The following is a 7,970-nucleotide window of genomic DNA, read 5'->3' on the forward strand; positions in this document are numbered from 1 at the left end:
TTCAGCCATCTTCAGCCAGGCTTGCTTGAATCCAGTGGCAAAGTGAGCAAGGGACTCACGTCTGAGCATACCCTGCCAACTTATGGCGAACAAAGCGTTACAAAAGGGGGTGGTGATGGACGGAGCAACAGAACCAATCAAACACTCACACCCATTACACAGATCCAGGTTTGACCCATCACCGTTCTTTAGCCCACTCTGCCACCCCAGTTCAGACATGGCCATATGCAAATCAGTCTGACCCTGTGCCTCATGGGAACAGTCCAGCCCGAACTGCCAAGCCATGCTTTCCCTGGACCAGAAAAAAAGCTTCCTAGGACCGGTCTCTGGCATTTCAGCCGTCTTCAGCCAGGCTTGCTTGAATCCAGTGGCACAGTGAGCAAGCGACTCACGTCTGACGATACCCTGCCAACTTATGGCGAACAAAGCGGTACAAAAGGGGGTGGTGATGGATGGAGCATCAGGACCAATCAAACACTCACACCCAGTCAACAGATCCAGGTTTGACCCATCACCGTTCTTTAGCCCACTCTGCCACGCCAGTTCAGACATGGTCATATGCAAATCAGTCTGACCCTGTGCCTCATGGGAATAGTCCAGCCCGACCTGCCAAGCCATGCCTTCCCTGGACCGGAAAAAAGCTTCCTAGGACCGGTTTCTGGCATTTCAGCCGTCTTCAGCCAGGCTTGCTTGAATCCAGTGGCAAAGTGAGCAAGGGACTCACGTCTGAGCATACCCTGCCAACTTATGGCGAACAAAGCGGTACAAAAGGGGGTGGTGATGAGCCATTATTAAGATGGCTATCCTCCCCCGCTTTTAATACCTGTTTACGAATATTCCGATTCCATTCCCCAAGACCTTCTATAATACTCTTGGCAGCGCCTTGATTAAACTAATCTGGGCTGGAAAACAAACCGGCATTAGTTAGAACATATTAACATTGCCATAGGACAAAGAAGGACTAAAAATGCCAAACTTGGAACTTTATTATCTAGTGGCACAGTGCCACTATGCACAACACTGGGATCACCCTGATGCCAGACTTCTTTACTTAAATCGTGTGCGCGACCAAGCAGGGGATACACCGCTTAAAACCCTGCTCCAAATTGACCTTTCTAGCAAATCCACAAGACATAAAAACTACAGTAACAACAGGCTGGGCCTGGCACAGAATTAGCCGCAAGCCAATCCCTGGAAATTACCCTCCTGCACAGTCTGCTGCGACCACCCGCAACAGACAAATTAGTGCAGTGTACCCTGACAAAGAGCGGGGTGGAGGAAGTGGGAGATCTGTACCCCCAACACAAGTTTGCGACACTGGAGCAGCTTACACATGGTAACACCCCTCCCCTGACTAATGTTTATACCTGAGGTTGCGGTACAAAAGGGGGTGGTGATGGACGGAGCATCAGAACCAATCAAACACTCACACCCAGTCCACAGATCCAGGTTTGACCCATCACCGTTCTTTAGCCCACTCTGCCACCCCAGTTCAGATATGGCCATATGCAAATCAGTCTAGCCCGAACTGCCAAGCCATGCTTTCCCTGGACCGGAAAAAATCTTCCTAGGACCGGTTTCTGGCATTTCAGCCGTCTTCAGCCAGGCTTGCTTGAATCCAGTGGCAAAGTGAGCAAGGGACTCACGTCTGAGCATACCCTGCCAACTTATGGCGAACAAAGCGGTACAAAAGGGGGTGGTGATGGATGGAGCATCAGAACCAATCAAACACTCACACCCAGTCAACAGATCCAGGTTTGACCCATCACCGTTCTTTAGCCCACTCTGCCACCCCAGTTCAGACATGGCCATATGCAAATCAGTCTGACCCTGTGCCTCATGGGAACAGTCCAGCCCGAACTGTCAAGCCATGCCTTCCCTGGACCGTAAACAAGCTTCCTAGGACGGTTTCTGGCATTTCAGCCGTCTTCAGCCAGGCTTGCTTGAATCCAGTGGCAAAGTGAGCAAGGGACTCACGTCTGAGCATACCCTGACAACTTATGGCGAACAAAGCGGTACAAAAGAGGGTGGTGATGGACGGAGCATCTGAACCAATCAAACACTCACACCCAGTCAACAGATCTGGGTTTGATCCATCACCGTTCTTTAGTCCACTCTGCCACCCCAGTTCAGACATGGCCATATGCAAATCAGTCTGACCCTGTGCCTCATGGGAACAGTCCAACCCGGACTGCCAAGATATGCCTTCCCTGGACCGGAAAAAATCTTCCTAGGACCTGTTTCTGGCATTTCAGCCGTCTTCAGCCAGGCTTGCTTGAAGCCAGTGGCAAAGTGAGCAAGGGACTCACGTCTGAGCATACTCTGCCAACTTATGGCGAACAAAGCGGAACAAAAGGGGGTGGTGATGGACGGAGCATCAGAACCAATCAAACACTCACACCCAGTCAACAGATCTGGGTTTGATCCATCACCGTTCTTTAGCCCACTCTGCCACCCCAGTTCAGACATGGCCATATGCAAATCAGTCTGACCCTGTGCCTCATGGGAACAGTCCAGCCCGAACTGCCAAGCCATGCCTTCTCTGGACCGGAAACAAGCTTCCTAGGACCGGTTTCTGGCATTACAGCCGTCTTCAGCCAGGCTTGCTTGAATCCAGTGGCAAAGTGAGCAAGGGACTCACGTCTGAGCATACCCTGCCAACTTATGGCGAACAAAGCGGAACAAACGGGGGTGGTGATGGACGGAGCATCAGAACCAATCAAACACTCACACCCAGTCAACAGATTTGGGTATGATCCATCACCGTTCTTTAGCCCACTCTGCCACCCCAGTTCAGACATGGCCATATGCAAATCAGTCTGACCCTGTGCCTCATGGGAACAGTCCAGCCCGAACTGCCAAGCCATGCCTTCCCTGGACCGGAAACAAGCTTCCTAGAACTGGTTTCTGGCATTTCAGCCTTCTTCAGCCAGGCTTGCTTGAATCAGTGGCGGCAAAGTAAGCAAGGGACTCATGTCTGAGCATACCCTGCCAACTTATGGCGAACAAAGCGGTACAAAAGGGGGTGGTGATGGACGGAGCATCAGAACCAATCAAACACTCACACTCAGTCAACAGATCTGGGTTTGATCCATCACCATTCTTTAGCCCACTCTGCCACCCCAGTTCAGATATGGCCATATGCAAATCAGTCTGACCTTGTGACTCATTGGAACAGTCCAGCCCGAACTGCCAAGCCATGCCTTCCCTGGACCGGAAACAAGCTTCCATGGACCGGTGTCTGGCATTTCAGCCGTCTTCAGCCAGGCTTGCTTGAATCCAGTGGCAAAGTGAGCAAGGGACTCACATCTAAGCATACCCTGCCAACTTATGGCGAACAAAGCGGTACAAAAGGGGGTGGTGATGGACAGAGCATCAGAACCAATCAAACTCTCACACCCAGTCAACGGATCTGGGTTTGATCCATCACCGTTCTTTGACCCACTCTGCCACCCCAGTTCAGACATGGCCATATGCAAATCAGTCTCACCCTGTGCCTCATGGGAACAGTCCAGCCCGAACTGCCAAGCCATGCCTTCCCTGGACCGGAAAAAAGCTTCCTAGGACCGGTTTCTGGCATTTCAGCCGTCTTCAGCCAGGCTTGCTTGAATTCAGTGGCAAAGTGAGCAAGGGACTCACATCTGACCATACCCTGTCAATTTATGGTGAACAAAGCGGTACAAAAGGGGGTGGTGATGGACGGAGCATCAGAACCAATCAAACACTCACACCCAGTCAACAGATCGAGGTTTGACCCATCACCGTTCTCTAGCCCACTCTGCCACCCCAGTTCTGACATGGCCATATGCAAATCAGTCTCACCCTGTGCCTCATGGGAACAGTCCAGCCCGAACTGCCAAGCCATGCCTTCCCTGGACCGGAAAAAAGCTTCCTAGAACTGGTTTCTGGCATTTCAGCCTTCTTCAGCCAGGCTTGCTTGAATCAGTGGCGGCAAAGTGAGCAAGGGACTCATGTCTGAGCATACCCTGCCAAATTATGGCGAACAAAGCGGTACAAAAGGGGGTGGTGATGGACGGAGCATCAGAACCAATCAAAAACTCACACCCAGTCAACAGATCTGGGTTTGATCCATCACCGTTCTTTAGCCCACTCTGCCACCCAAGTTCAGACATGGCCATATGCAAATCAGTCTGACCCTGTGCCTCATGGGCAAAGTCCAGCCCGAACTGTCAAGCCATGCCTTCCCTGGACCGTAAACAAGCTTCCTAGGACGGTTTCTGGCATTTCAGCCGTCTTCAGCCAGGCTTGCTTGAATCCAGTGGCAAAGTGAGCAAGGGACTCACGTCTGAGCATACCCTGCCAACTTATGGCGAATAAAGCGGTACAAAAGGGGGTGGTGATGAGCCGTTATTAAGATGACTATCCTCCCCCGCTTTTAATACCTGTTTATGAATATTCCGATTCCATTCCCCAAGACCTTCTATAATACTCTTGGCAGCGCCTTGATTAAACTAATCTGGGCTGGAAAACAAACCAGCATTAGTTAGAACATATTAACATTGCCATAGGACAAAGAAGGACTAAAAATGCCAAACTTGGAACTTTATTATCTAGTGGCACAGTGCCACTATGCACAACACTGGGATCACCCTGATGCCAGACTTCCTTACTTAAATCGTGTGCGCGACCAAGCAGGGGATACATCGCTTAAAACCCTGCTCCAAGTTGACCTTTCTAGCAAATCCACAAGACAGAAAAACTACAGTAACAACCTGCTGGGCCTGGCACAGAATTAGCCGCAAGCTAATCCCTGGAAATTACCCTCCTGCACAGTCTGCTGCGACCACCCGCAAAAGACAAATTAGTGCAGTGTACCCTGACAAAGAGCGGGGTGGAGGAAGTGGGAGATCTGTACCCCCAACACAAGTTTGCGACACTGGAGCAGCTTACACATGGTAACACCCCTCCCCTGACTAATGTTTATACCTCAGGTTGCGGTACAAAAGGGGGTGGTGATGGACGGAGCATCAGAACCAATCAAACACTCACACCCAGTCCACAGATCCAGGTTTGACCCATCACCGTTCTTTAGCCCACTCTGCCACCCTAGTTCAGATATGGCCATATGCAAATCAGTCTGACCCTGTGCCTCATGGGAACAGTCCAGCCCTAACTGCCAAGCCATGCTTTCCCTGGACCGGAACAAATCTTCCTAGGACCGGTTTCTGGCATTTCAGCCGTCTTCAGCCAGGCTTGCTTGAATCCAGTGGCAAAGTGAGCAAGGGACTCACGTCTGAGCATACCCTGCCAACTTATGGCGAACAAACCGGTACAAAAGGAGGTGGTGATGGACGGAGCATCTGAACCAATCAAACACTCACACCCAGTCAACAGATCCAGGTTTGACCCATCACCGTTCTTTAGCCTACTCTGCCACCCCAGTTCAGACATGGCCATATGCAAATCAGTCTGACCCTGTGCCTCATGGGAACAGTCCAGCCCGAACTGCCAAGCCATGCCTTCCCTGGTCCAGAAACAAGCTTCCTAGGACTGGTTTCTGGCATTTCAGCCTTCTTCAGCCAGGCTTGCTTGAATCAGTGGCGGCAAAGTGAGCAAGGGACTCATGTCTGAGCATACCCTGCCAACTTATGGCGAACAAAGCGGAACAAAAGGGGGTGGTGATGGACGGAGCATCAGAACCAATCAAACACTCACACCCAGTCAACAGATTTGGGTATGATCCATCACCGTTCTTTAGCCCACTCTGCCACCCCAGTTCAGACATGGCCATATGCAAATCAGTCTGACCCTGTGCCTCATGGGAACAGTCCAGCCCGAACTGCCAAGCCATGCCTTCCCTGGACCGGAAACAAGCTTCCTAGGACAGGTTTCTGGCATTTCAGCCTTCTTCAGCCAGGCTTGCTTGAATCAGTGGCGGCAAAGTGAGCAAGGGACTCATGTCTGAGCATACCCTGCCAACTTTTTGCGAACAAAGCGGTACAAAAGGGGGTGGTGATGGACGGAGCATCAGAACCAATCAAACACTCACACTCAGTCAACAGATCTGGGTTTGATCCATCACCATTCTTTAGCCCACTCTGCCATCCCAGTTCAGATATGGCCATATGCAAATCCGTCTGACCCTGTGCCTCATGGGAACAGTCCAGCCCGAACTGCCAAGCCATGCCTTTCCTCGACCGGAAACAAGCTTCCTAGGACCGGTTTTCTGGCATTTCAGCCGTCTTCAACCAGGCTTGCTTGAATCCAGTGGCAAAGTGAGCAAGGGACTCACGTCTGAGCATACCCTGCCAACTTATGGCGAACAAAGCGGTACAAAAGGGGGTGGTGATGGACGGAGCATCAGAACCAATCAAACACTCACACCCAGTCAACAGATCCTGGTTTGACCCATAACCATTCTTTAGCCCACTCTGCCACCCCAGTTCACACATGGCCATATGCAAATCAGTCTGACCTTGTGACTCATTGGAACAGTCCAGCCCGAACTGCCAAGCCATGCCTTCCCTGGACCGGAAACAAGCTTCCTTGGACCGGTGTCTGGCATTTCAGCCGTCTTCAGCCAGGCTTTCTTGAATCCAGTGGCAAAGTGAGCAAGGGACTCACATCTGAGCATACCCTGCCAACTTATGGCGAACAAAGCGGTACAAAAGGGGGTGGTGATGGACAGAGCATCAGAACCAATCAAACTCTCACACCCAGTCAACAGATCTGGGTTTGATCCATCACCGTTCTTTGACCCACTCTGCCACCCCAGTTCAGACATGGCCATATGCAAATCAGTCTGACCCTGTGCATCATGGGAACAGTCCAGCCCGAACTGCCAAGCCATGCCTTCCCTGGACCGGAAAAAAGCTTCCTAGGACCGGTTTCTGGCATTTCAGTCGTCTTCAGCCAGGCTTGCTTGAATCCAGTGGCAAAGTGAGCAAGGGACTCACATCTGAGCATACCCTGTCAATTTATGGTGAACAAAGCGGTACAAAAGGGGGTGGTGATGGACGGAGCATCAGAACCAATCCACAAGACAGAAAAACTACAGTAACAACCTGCTGGGCCTGGCACAGAATTAGCCGCAAGCTAATCCCTGGAAATTACCCTCCTGCACAGTCTGCTGCGACCACCCGCAAAAGACAAATTAGTGCAGTGTACCCTGACAAAGAGCGGGGTGGAGGAAGTGGGAGATCTGTACCCCCAACACAAGTTTGCGACACTGGAGCAGCTTACACATGGTAACACCCCTCCCCTGACTAATGTTTATACCTCAGGTTGCGGTACAAAAGGGGGTGGTGATGGATGGAGCATCAGAACCAATCAAACACTCACACCCAGTCCACAGATCCAGGTTTGACCCATCACCGTTCTTTAGCCCACTCTGCCACCCTAGTTCAGATATGGCCATATGCAAATCAGTCTGACCCTGTGCCTCATGGGAACAGTCCAGCCCGAACTGCCAAGCCATGCTTTCCCTGGACCGGAACAAATCTTCCTAGGACCGGTTTCTGGCATTTCAGCCGTCTTCAGCCAGGCTTGCTTGAATCCAGTGGCAAAGTGAGCAAGGGACTCACGTCTGAGCATACCCTGCCAACTTATGGCGAACAAACCGGTACAAAAGGAGGTGGTGATGGACGGAGCATCTGAACCAATCAAACACTCACACCCAGTCAACAGATCCAGGTTTGACCCATCACCGTTCTTTAGCCTACTCTGCCACCCCAGTTCAGACATGGCCATATGCAAATCAGTCTGACCCTGTGCCTCATGGGAACAGTCCAGCCCGAACTGCCAAGCCATGCCTTCCCTGGTCCAGAAACAAGCTTCCTAGGACTGGTTTCTGGCATTTCAGCCTTCTTCAGCCAGGCTTGCTTGAATCAGTGGCGGCAAAGTGAGCAAGGGACTCATGTCTGAGCATACCCTGCCAACTTATGGCGAACAAAGCGGAACAAAAGGGGGTGGTGATGGACGGAGCATCAGAACCAATCAAACACTCACAC

The sequence above is a fragment of the Triturus cristatus genome, chromosome 2_1, assembly GCF_964204655.1.
Source record: "Triturus cristatus chromosome 2_1, aTriCri1.1, whole genome shotgun sequence".
NCBI lineage: Eukaryota > Metazoa > Chordata > Amphibia > Caudata > Salamandridae > Triturus > Triturus cristatus.